The sequence below is a fragment of the Oncorhynchus mykiss genome, chromosome 6, assembly GCF_013265735.2.
Source record: "Oncorhynchus mykiss isolate Arlee chromosome 6, USDA_OmykA_1.1, whole genome shotgun sequence".
Classification (NCBI taxonomy): Eukaryota; Metazoa; Chordata; class Actinopteri; order Salmoniformes; family Salmonidae; genus Oncorhynchus; species Oncorhynchus mykiss.
This window is the reverse complement of record NC_048570.1, coordinates 89,915,802-89,928,141: the sequence shown is the minus strand read 5'-3', so window position 1 is coordinate 89,928,141 and position 12,340 is coordinate 89,915,802.

The window sequence follows — 12,340 nt, the reverse complement described above, 5'->3', positions numbered from 1 at the left end:
ACTAAAAGAGATCCCAATAAAATAAAATCAAACTCACACTTTTAGTAAAAAGGATCCAGAACAATAAAGGGTTCCTCTGCTTGTCCTTGCAGTTTAGAAGAACCCTCATTCCAGGTAGAACATTTTCTCCATAAAAAGAAGCCTTTTAGAACCTTTTCTTAGAGAAGGATGAAAAAGGTTCCATATAGAATCAGTCCTTGTTAAACCAAGGCCAATGTCCTCACCCCCGGTGAAAGGTGACAGATCAATGTTTGTCAGACTATGAGACGTCCTGAAAATCGGTCTTCTCACAAAATTGTCTGTAGCGTCCAAACAGTTTAGGCTACACAATAATATGAGGTGAGACACTCACAAACATGTACGGTGCATTTAGAAAAGTATTCAGACCCCTTCACATTTTCCACATTTTGTTACATTACATCCTTATTCTAAAATGGATTGAATAATCTACACACAATACCCCATAATGACAAAGCGAAAACAGGTTATTAGAATTGATTTTGTCCCAAAGCCACTTCTGGGTTGTCTTGGCTGTGTGCTTAGGGTCGTTGTCCTATTGAAAGATTAACCTTCGCCCTATTCTGGGGTCCTGAGCAGGTTTTTATCAAGGATCTCTCTGCACTTTTCTCAGTTCATTTTTCCCTTGATCCTGACTAGTCTCCCAGTTCCTGCCACTGAAAAACATCCCCACAGCATGCTGCCACCATCATGGTTCACTGTAGGGATGGTGCCAGGTTTCCTCCAGACATGAAGCTTGGCAATCTGGCCAAAGAGTTTAATTTTGGTTTCATCCGACCAGAAAATCTTGATTCTCATGGTATGAGGGTCCTTTAGGTGCCTTTTGGCAAACTCCAAGCGGGCCGTCATGTGCCTTTTACTGAGGAATGGCTTCCGTCTGGCCACTCTACCATAAAGGCCTTATTGGTAGAGTGCTGCAGAGATGGTTGTCCCATCGGGTTCTTGGTCACATCCCTGACCAAAGCCCTTCTCCTCTGATTGCTCAGCTTGGCTGGGCGTCCAGCTCTAGGAAGAGTCTTGGTGGTTCCAAACTTCTTCCATTTAAGAATGATGGAGGCCACTGTGGTCTTGGGAACCTTCAATTGTGCAGAAATGTTTTGGTACCCTTCCCCAGGTCTGTGCCTCGACACAATCCTGTCTCTGAGCTCTACGGACAATTCCTTCGACCTCATGGCTTGTTTTTTGCTCTGACATGCACTATCAACTGTAGGTCCTTATATAGACAGGTGTGTGCCTTTCCAAATCATGTCCAATCAATTGAATTTACCAAAGGTGGACTCCAATCAAGTTGCAGAAACATCTCAAGGATGATGAATGGAAACAGGATGCACCTGAACTCAATTTCAAGTCTTAGAGCAAAGTCTTATACTTATGTAAATAAGTTATTTCTGTTTTTTCTTTTTAATACATTCGCAACATTTTCTAAAAACCTGTTTTTGCTTTGTCATTATGAGGTAATGTGTGTAGATAAAAAAAAAATGGAATGCATTTTAGAATAAGGCTGTGACGTAACAACAGGTAGAAAAACATGTGGAAAAACATCGGTTATCTTGCTCTAGGACACCCACAGGCCTCACAAGACTTGTCTGAAGGTCCCCCGGGACCAGTTGAAAAATGAATGGAGGTATATACGGAGAGTGTTTAGTGCCAAAAATAATGCGTTAAGTACCCATAAAAAAAATATGTTTATGTTTCCTGATCTTTCTTATATCTCTCAGATATAGGACAGACACTTTAGAACAAACTTCCTTAAGATTTTTTGGGACTATCTGTTGTTCCATGTAGTGAATCTGTTATTCAATGTGTTTGTATGGGCTAATCATTTTTGTTTTTTGTTTTTTTATGCTTCAAAGCGTCTTAAAATTCAAAATCAAATAGCAAAATTATCCTTGGTGTGACCTCCTTAAACAATTTAATGTAGATTAGTAGAACCCCCCCCCCCCCCCCCCCCCCCCCGCTTAGACAGGGCTCTTATGAGTTAAGCATCCTAGATATTTAATATTTTTGGTAGTCCACTTAAAATGATTGCTGTAGATTGTGAGCTATTCTTTTTCGTATAATTTCATTTTCCCCACTTTAATTTGATATCCTGAGATTTTACAGTATTCTGAAAATATTTTTTAGCTAAGGGGGCATTGAGTGTTCAATATTGGTCAGGTATATAAGTAGATAATCTACAAATAAGTTTAGTTTATATTCATGTTTACCAATACTGATTGATACCTGTTACATTTGTGTCCTGTCTAAATCTTTCTTCAAGTGGTTCAATTGCCTGTGCTGACAGGAGGGTGAGATGGGACATCCCTGTTTTGTGCCCCTTTCTAAAACAATCAGATAATGTATTATGTGTGTATACTTTTGCTTTAGGACATTTATAAAATGGTTTTATTAAATGTATTATTTCAGCTCAAAAGTTTAGGGCTTCCAAAGTTTTCAATAGGAAAAGCCATTCAAGATGGTTGAAAGCATTTCGGCATCAACAGCCATTATTGATTAATCTAAGTGTCTATTTTTAATAAGCCCTGTTTGATGGACATGTATCACGTCTGATAAGACTTTTGCCATTCTATTGCTTATAAGTGTTGTTGTTATTTTATAGTCACAATTTATTACATGTATGGGTAATCAGCAGGGGACTCTCCAGATTTTCCTGGTTTTAATATAACTGAAATTACTGTTTGATACATGGAACCAGGAAGTTCTGAATTGAGTGACATGTGTGTTGTCATTTGTGTAGTGGGGCTACTTTGTCCCAACATGTAGAATTGGAAAGCCATCCATTCCTGGTGCCTTTCTCCTTTTGAATGTTTTAACAGTATCTAATATTTATTATTGGGTAATCTCTGTTTTTAGTGATAATTTTTTTGTGTTTTGGTAATTGCTTCAGACTTGATGAGTCTAAGAAGGATATTTTTATTTTTATTTTACCTTTATTTAACTAGGCAAGTCAGTTAAGTCCAACGCTCTAACCACTAGGCTACCCTGCGATCTGTCCAACTGTTGTTTGATTCTGGCAGGGTAGCCTAGTGGTTAGAGCATTGGAAGGTTGCAAGTTCAAACCCCTGAGCTGACAAGGTAAAAATCTGTCATTCTGCCCCTGAACAGGCAGTTAACCCACTGTTCCTAGGCCGTCATTGAAAATAAGAATTTGTTCTTAACTGACTTGCCTAGTTAAATAAAGATAAAATACAGATGTGGCATGTTAATTTGAAAATAATCCTGCAGCAAAAGGAAATGTGGATTGTAATTAATGGACATTTTTATATATTTTTTAGTATTTTTATATTCTCACATGATTCACAAGTGAGAATCAAGTCAGAGATTTTTAAGTGCAAATTACAAATGTTTTAAGCCTCAAATACACTAGAAGTTTAACTTTACCTGCATTACAGGAAAGTTCTCATGCAACAGGGTGATCCAATTAAAATCCTACAGCTGTACTTTAGTGCATATTATTACAAATCGTCTCTAGAATTCAGCTACGTATGACTACTTCCTGTGTGTGTTACATTTTCCTTGGTGGTGGTCTGGTTTGTTGCAATAAGTGATCTCTGATCTTCATTGGTATGGAGTTAACCATCTCTGAGCCGTGTTCCCACTGGGCACAGACGTCACTTCGACGTCTAGTTTTGATTTACATTTGATTGAATTGTCACATTACGTGAATTCAACGTGAATTCCCCAAAACATTTTACCATGTCATTTGGATTTTGCTTAAAAGTTGTGTTGAAAAAAAAGGCTAACATTCCAACATCTCTTTACATTGATGAAATCTGATCAGTTTTCCACATTGATTCAACATCATCACCTCAATTGTTATTGTTGGAATTACGTTGATTCAACCAGTTTGTGTTCAGTAGGTTAGTCCACATGAAGGGAGGGAGAAGATGGCAACGCGTCTGTTTGTAGCTCATGCATCCCAACGCGGGACTCCACCCCCTTAGGTACACATTCCTCACGCAGCTCCATCTGACCACACGAACCATGATGAGAGGACATGGTGTCTATAAATAACTCATCTGTCCTGAGCTCTCCTAATCTACCACACCTACACACACAGGGACATACACACATGCGCAAATGTACACACTCATGACACAACAGATATACCATGATATGAGTTAATTTACCACTTCCTAAGAATATATCTATCTATTCTTCTCTTTTCTTAAAACTCACGAAGAATAGGCAATCTTACAATCCAATAATTAAATCATGTCAATACCATGCTAGTAAAACAATACCATACAATTCCCAGCATGCATCTGTTTCTCTAATATCGTGTACATTGATCATTTCATACACACGGTGTCCTGGACACCTTATGGTGGTGAATTGGCTCAAATTGAAACCACAATCTTTGCAACTCCTTTTCCTGAATGTTAATCTGTGCCGGGTTCCTGCATCCAGGTGTTAAGGTAATTCCCTGCATCATATTTTCCCTACCATTGATATCTTAGCAGAGTTGAAAATAACATAGCAATTAGTTGGACATATCAGTTCAGCAATCTTTACACAACAAGTTGTCTTTGCTGTTCCATCGTAATAAAATAATTGTACTAATTTCAATGTAATCTTGGAACCCTGAACCAAATCTCATGTTTGAGCTAGCAGGTTAACTTTATTTGCTACTTCTAGGGGCGCAAGTGGATAAACAGCAGATTCAGCCTCTCTTCATTACAAACCACCCATCTGTCTAGAGAGACTAGACATTCATCCACACAATTATGATTCATCAAAATAACTAAAAATAATTATAATCACATAAATCTTCCCATATCTCTGCTTCAGCAAGGTGTGCAGGCATAATGTAAAAATGTATGTTTATGTCTGTCGCTATTGGGGCTCCTTCCCAACTTGAACTCATTTACAACTCATGTGAGACTTCCTGAATAATTTGGACACCAGCTGAATAAGGCAAATGGCCTACTGAATTATTGTTTCATCATCTTTGAACATCTGGTTAATTGAAACAGACTAAAAAGATGAGTGTGCATTTCTGAGCAATCACAGCCATACCATGGGAAACCACAGGAAACAAGCACAAGCATTTCGCCAAACCCACAATAACATCTGCTAAACACGTGTATGTGACCAATACATTTTGAGTTGGAAACTGTACGTTAGCATCACCACTAGCATATGCTACCGCTGGTTGGCATTGGAGCTAGTCTGAGCAAGCTGCGAAGCTAAGGTTTAAAAAGGCTTCTGAAGTTTGTAATTTCCACTTAGAAATGTCAGTCTTGATTTACCCAGACAAAAAATGCCTCAATGCCTACATAAATGCCCATTCATTATAATCATCATAATAATTTACATTTCCTGTGGCTGCAGGATTATTTTCCTGCTGTAACACACTGGCTCAAGTTAAGATCCTGCATCTGTACTAACTAGCCTCTGTTACAGGGAAACTATAGTAGCTACTAGCCTAATAGATTGCTCCACTAGTTAGCTACTTTGGTGTGAGGCTTAGTGTGAAGTGTGGTTGGTAATCAGTATTTGAACTAGTTTTCAAAATGTTGTTTTTTTGTTTCAAGAATAAAACTACTTCAAGAGCAAAACCTTGTCTCACAGTAATTTCAAAATGAATTGATGAATCATCTTAATTGTATCCATGTTCTTCTGCACTAATGTCTCCTCTACTGTAGGAGCCACACTAAAGTGTTCCCTAAACCAGAGCCCCTTCCTCCCAACCTGCTCAACCCACCACCCACTTCACTCCTTCTACATCAATGCACCAATAAAACACATATCCATCAATAGTTATGTAACGGCAATGACAAACAAATGAGTTGCAATGATCACAATTGTATGTTATTATTGTTATTACTACTTTTAGCTACTATTATCATTATCATAAGTCACAGCTGTAGTAGTAGTAGTAGTAGTAGTAGTAGTAGTAGTAGTAGTAGTTGTTGTATTAGTATTAGTAGTAGTAGTAGTGGTGGTAGTGGTAGTAGTAGTAGTAGTAGTGGTAGTAGTGGTAGAAGTAGTATTAGAAGTAGTAGTAGTAGTATTGGAAGTAGTAGTATAACTTTTATTATTATTACTATTAGTAGTACTAGTGGTAGTAGTAGCATAAGTATTAGTATTATTATTATTAGTAGTAGTAGTGGTAGTAGTAGTAGTAGTGGTAGAAGAAGTATTAGTAGAAGTAGTAGTAGTAGTAGAAGTAGTAGTATTAGTAGTGATAGTAGTAGTAGTAGCAATAGTAGTGGTGGAAGTATTAGTAGTAGTGGTAGAAGTAGTAGTAGCGCTGGTGGTAGTAGTAGTAGTTTTAGTAGTAGTAGTGGAAGTAGTATTACTAGTAGTAGTAGTAGAAATAGTAGTAGTAGTAGTGGTTGTAGTATTATTATTACTATTGTTATTAGTAGTATTACCAATAGTAGTAGAAGTAGTAATATTTTTTATTTATCTGTTATTTTACTAGGTAAGTTGACTGAGAACACGTTCTCATTTGCAGCAACAACCTGGGGAATAGTTACAGGGGAGAGGAGGGGGATGAATGAGCCAATTGTAAACTGGGGATTATTAGGTGACCGTGATGGTTTGAGGGCCAGATTGGGAATTTAGCCAGGACACCGGGGTTAACACCCCTACTCTTACGATAAGTGCCGTGGGGTATTTAATGACCACAGAGTCAGGACACCCGTTTAACGTCCCATCCGAAAGACGGCACCCTACACAGGGCAATGTCCCCAATCACTGCCCTGGGAAATTGGGATATTTTTAGACCAGAGGAAAGAGTGCCTCCTACTAGCCCTCCAACACCACTTCCAGCAGCATGGTCTGGTGGTCTGGTCTCCCATCCAGGGACTGACAAGGACAAACCCTGCTTGTTGAAGTATTAGTGGTAGTGATGGTGGTAGTAGTAGTGGTAGTGGTAGTATTTGTAGCAGTGGTAGTAGTAGTGGTGGTGGTAGTATTAGGAGTAGTGGTAGTAGTAGTATAAGTATTATTATTAGTAGTAGTAGTAGTGGTAGTAGTAGTATAAGTATTATTATTAGTAGTAGTAGTAGTGGTAGTAGTAGTATAAGTATTATTATTAGTAGTAGTAGTAGTGGTAGTAGTAGTATAAGTATTATTATTAGTAGTAGTAGTAGTATAAGTATTATTATTCTTAGTAGTAGTAGTGGTAGTAGTAGTAGTGGTGGTAGTAGTAGTGGTAGTGGTAGTATTTGTAGCAGTGGTAGTAGTAGTAGTGGTGGTAGTATTAGGAGTAGTGGTAGTAGTAGTAGTGGTAGTAGTACTGGTAGTGGTGGTAGTAGTAGAAGTATTATTATTATTATTATTATTATTAGTAGTAGTGGTAGTGGTAGTATTTGTAGCAGTGGTAGTAGTAGTAGTGGTGGTAGTATTAGGAGTAGTGGTAGTAGTACTGGTAGTGGTGGTAGTAGTAGAAGTATTATTATTATTAGTAGTAGTAGTAGTGGTAGTAGTAGTATTAGTAGTAGTAGTAGTAGTAGTAGTGGTAGAAGTATTATTATTATTATTATTATTGTTAATAGTAGTAGTAGTAGTGGTAGAAGTAGTATTAGTAGTAGTAGTAGTAGTAGTAGTAGTGGTAGAAGTAGTATTAGTAGTAGTAGTAGTAGTGGTGGCAGTCGTAGTAGTGGTAGAAGTAGTATTAGCAGCAGTAGTAGTAGTAGTGGTGGTAGTATTAGAAGTATTATTATTATTATTAGTAGTAGTAGTGGTAGTAGTAGTAGTGGTAGAAGTAGTATTAGCAGCAGTAGTAGTAGTGGTGGTAGTATTAGAAGTATTATTATTATTATTAGTAGTAGTAGTAGTGGTAGTAGTAGTAGTGGTAGTAGTGGTAGAAGTAGTATTAGTAGAAGTAGTAGTAGTAGTATTAGTAGAAGAAGTAGTAGTAATAGTAGTGGTAGTGGTAGTAGTAGTATTAGAAGTAGTAATTGTAGTAGTAGTATAAATAATATTACTAGTAGTAGTAGTAGTAGTAGTAGTAGTAGTGGTGGTGGTGGTAGTGGTAGAAGTAGTATTAGTAGAAGAAGTAGTATTAGTATTAGTAGAGGTGGTAGTAGTAGAAGTAGTAATTGTAGTAGTTGTAGTAGTAGTAGAAATAGTATTACTACTAGTAGTAGTAGTAATGGTGGTAGTAATGGTGGTAGTAGTAGTAGTAGTAGTACTAATAGAAGTAGTATTACTAGTAGTAGTAGTAGAAGTAGTATTAGTAGAAGTAGTGGTGGTAGTAGTAATGGTAGTAGTACTGGTAGTGGTGGTGGTGGTAGTGGTGGTGGTAGCAGTAGTGGTGGTGGTAGTATTAGTAGTTGTGGTGTTGGTAGTAGCAGTAGTGGTAGTATTAGTAGTAGTGGTGGTGGTAGTTGTAGTGGTAATGGTAGTATTGGCAGTGGTAGTAGTGGTATTGGCAGTGGTAGTAGTAGTATTAGTAGTAGTGGTAGTAGTACTGGTAGTGGTGGTGGTGGTAGTGGTAGTGGTAGTATTAGTAGTAGTGGTAGTAGTGGTAGTGGTAGTAGTAGTGGTGGTGGTAGTTGTAGTGGTAATGGTAGTATTGGCAGTGGTAGTAGTGGTATTGGCAGTGGTAGTAGTAGTATTAGTAGTAGTGGTAGTAGTACTGGTAGTGGTGGTGGTGGTAGTGGTAGTGGTAGTATTAGTAGTAGTGGTAGTAGTGGTAGTGGTAGTAGTAGTGGTGGTGGTGGTGGTAGTATTTGTAGCGGTGGTGGTAGTTGTAGTAGTAGTGGTAGTATTAGTAGTAGTGGTGGTGGTAGTTGTAGTGGTAATGGTAGTATTGGCAGTGGTAGTAGTGGTATTGGCAGTGGTAGTAGTAGTTGGGGTGGTAGTTGTAGTATTAGTAGTAGTGGTAGTAGTACTGGTAGTGGTGGTGGTGGTAGTTGTAGTGGTAGTAATAGTAGTAGTGGTAGTAGTGGTAGTGGTAGTAGTAGTGGTGGTGGTGGTGGTAGTATTTGTAGCGGTGGTGGTAGTTGTAGTAGTAGTGGTACAAATAAAAGCTATGCATGAAGCCTCTTTAGTCATAAGAGTCCCACCTAGTCAACAGCTATTTAGTACACCTCATGAGCTGTCCGAATCACTTAAGAGTTACCAGCAAGTGTCTTGATGATAGAAAAATGCAGCAAGTCAGTGGTTCCTGCCCCACATGCAACTGCTCTGGAGTTGTTAAAATAATGTTTTGATATTTCTATATGATCAACACATAAATTATCTGGACCTACATTAAACAGTATCTATAAATAATCTAGACCTACATGCAACAGTATCTATAAATAATCTAGACCTACATGCAACAGTATCTATAAATAATCTATCAATAATCTAGACCGACATGCAACAGTATCTATAAATGATCTGGACCTACATGCAACAGTATCTATAAATAATCTATCAATAATCTAGACCGACATGCAACAGTATCTATAAATGACCTGGACCTACATGCAACAGTATCTATAAATAATCTATAAATAATCTAGACCTTCATGCAACAGTATCTATAAATAATCTAGACCTACATGTAACAGAATCTATCAATAATCTGGACCTACATGCAACAGTATCTATAAATAATCTAGACCTACATGTAACAGTATCTATCAATAATCTAGACCTACATGTAACAGTATCTATAAATAATCTAGAACTACATGCAACATTATCTATAAATAATCTAGAACTACATGTAACAGTATCTATAAATAATCTAGACCTACATGCAACAGTATCTATAAATAATCTAGACCTACATGAAACAGTATCTATAAATAATCTAGACCTTGATGTAACAGTATCTATAAATAATCTAGACCTACATGCAACAGTATCTATAAATAATCTAGACCTACATGAAACAGTATCTATAAATAATCTAGACCTACATGAAACAGTATCTATAAATAATCTAGACCTACATGCAACAGTATCTATAAATAATCTAGACCTACATGAAACAGTATCTATAAATAATCTAGACCTACATGCAACAGTATCTATAAATAATCTAGACCTACATGCAGCAGTATCTATAAATAATCTAGACCTTCATGCAACAGTATCTATAAATAATCTAGACCTTGATGTAACACTATCTATTTTAACATAATCCTAAAACCTACTCTGAGTTGGGAGTTTTATAGTCTTAAAAAGGGTTTAACAGGATTCCAAGGACCTTTTGTGAGATGCTTTGTAGATACTGTTCCAGGTATTGAAACTTTCACTCAGACATTGGCCATGAATTCTCTGAAATTGAAATCCTCTCAAATCTGTGTTCAATGAAGCAAGTGAATAGTTTCATTCAAGTGCAGCATCAGGTCTTTCCCCACAGTTTCTACTCTTACTATTCTGTTAGTTCAGGAAAGCCTTGCACCTCCCTCTATCCTGCTCAGACAAACACACAGACAAACCCTTCAGGTGTTAGTATGCAGGTGTGTATGTGTGATAGAATGGGGGGGAGGGAGGTTGTACTCCAAGCTAAGAAGCAATGGATAACCAGGCTTCCATCCCCATCACATTTACAGTGTCATGACAACCTGGATCTTCCAAGTGAACGTCTAGATTCGATCACCCGACATCCCATTATTCTCTGTTAAAGATACACTTAGTTGTCATTATAACGAGAGCGTTACTTAACCGCGAGGCCACTAAACTGGTATGGTGTCTTCTTTAGTATCACAATTCAATCACAATTGTTCATTAGTGTAACTGCCTTCTCCACTTGAACACGATGTTGTACAGTTACGATGCGAGTCATTGATTTAGAGAACAGTAACAGAAGCTTCAGTATGCCATTCCAACCACTTCTCAAATACATTCCATTTTATGGCCAACCATCATTTGGGTTCCACACTAACCGTGGTAGTGACTGTTGCTATGGTAGCATGCATGGGAAGAATCTCAATTGCTATTCCTTGACTCCTCGCGTCCTCTCTCTTCGCCTCCTTCTCAAAACGCCTCTGACCTTCTCCTCCAACGGTTCTTGAGAAGGAGGCGAGGAGAGAGGACGCGAGGAGTCAAGGAAATCCAACTGAGAATCTGCCATTGTGTAATTCCATTGGCTCTAAGGGTGTCGTCTTGTTCTGAGGAGCTGGGGGAAAGCTGAGGTGTCTGTCTGTCTGACAAACAGAGGATAAGGACGACAAATCCTCTAAGTGATTCTCAATGACTGACAGCACATGTTTGACTGTCTACAGTGAGGCTCACACACGCCAACACAGACACGCAGGTACACACAACACACAATCACCTTCACAGTCATTTTAATGTACACAGTACATACAGCCTAGTATAGTACAGTACAGTACAGTACAGTACAGTACAGTACAGCACAGCACAGCATAGTATAGTGCGTAGACCTACTCTACTGTACATAGGGAGTGACATACGGACATACACAACAGAACAGTACAGTACATGCATACAACTATACATACACACATACGTTTAACAAAAAAGTATTTATTATTCTATTATTTAAATGATCCAAAATGTACAAAAAGCTTGTATTTATTAACCCCGGATGAAACAAGGCTATGATATGATTATGATATGACTATGATATGATTATGATATGGTTATGATATGGTTATGATTATGATGCTGATATGATTATGATATGGTTATGATATGGTTATGATTATGATGCTGATATGATTATGATATGGTTATGATATGGTTATGATATGGTTATGATTATGATGCTGATATGATTATGATATGACTATGATATGATTATGATATGGTTATGATATGGTTATGATATGGTTATGATTATGATGCTGATATGATTATGATATGGTTATGATATGGTTATGATTATGATGCTGATATGATTATGATATGATTATGATATGGTTATGATATGGTTATGATTATGATGCTGATATGATTATGATATGACTATGATATGATTATGATATGGTTATGATATGGTTATGATTATGATGCTGATATGATTATGATATGGTTATGATATGATATGATATGATTATGATATGGTTATGATATGGTTATGATTATGATGCTGATATGATTATGATATGGTTATGATATGGTTATGATTATGATGCTGATATGATTATGATATGATTATGATATGGTTATGATATGGTTATGATTATGATGCTGATATGATTATGATATGACTATGATATGGTTATGATATGGTTATGATTATGATGCTGATATGATTATGATATGACTATGATATGGTTATGATATGGTTATGATTATGATGCTGATATGATTATGATATGACTATGATATGATTATGATATGGTTATGATATGGTTATGATTATGATGCTGATATGATTATGATATGGTTATGATATGGT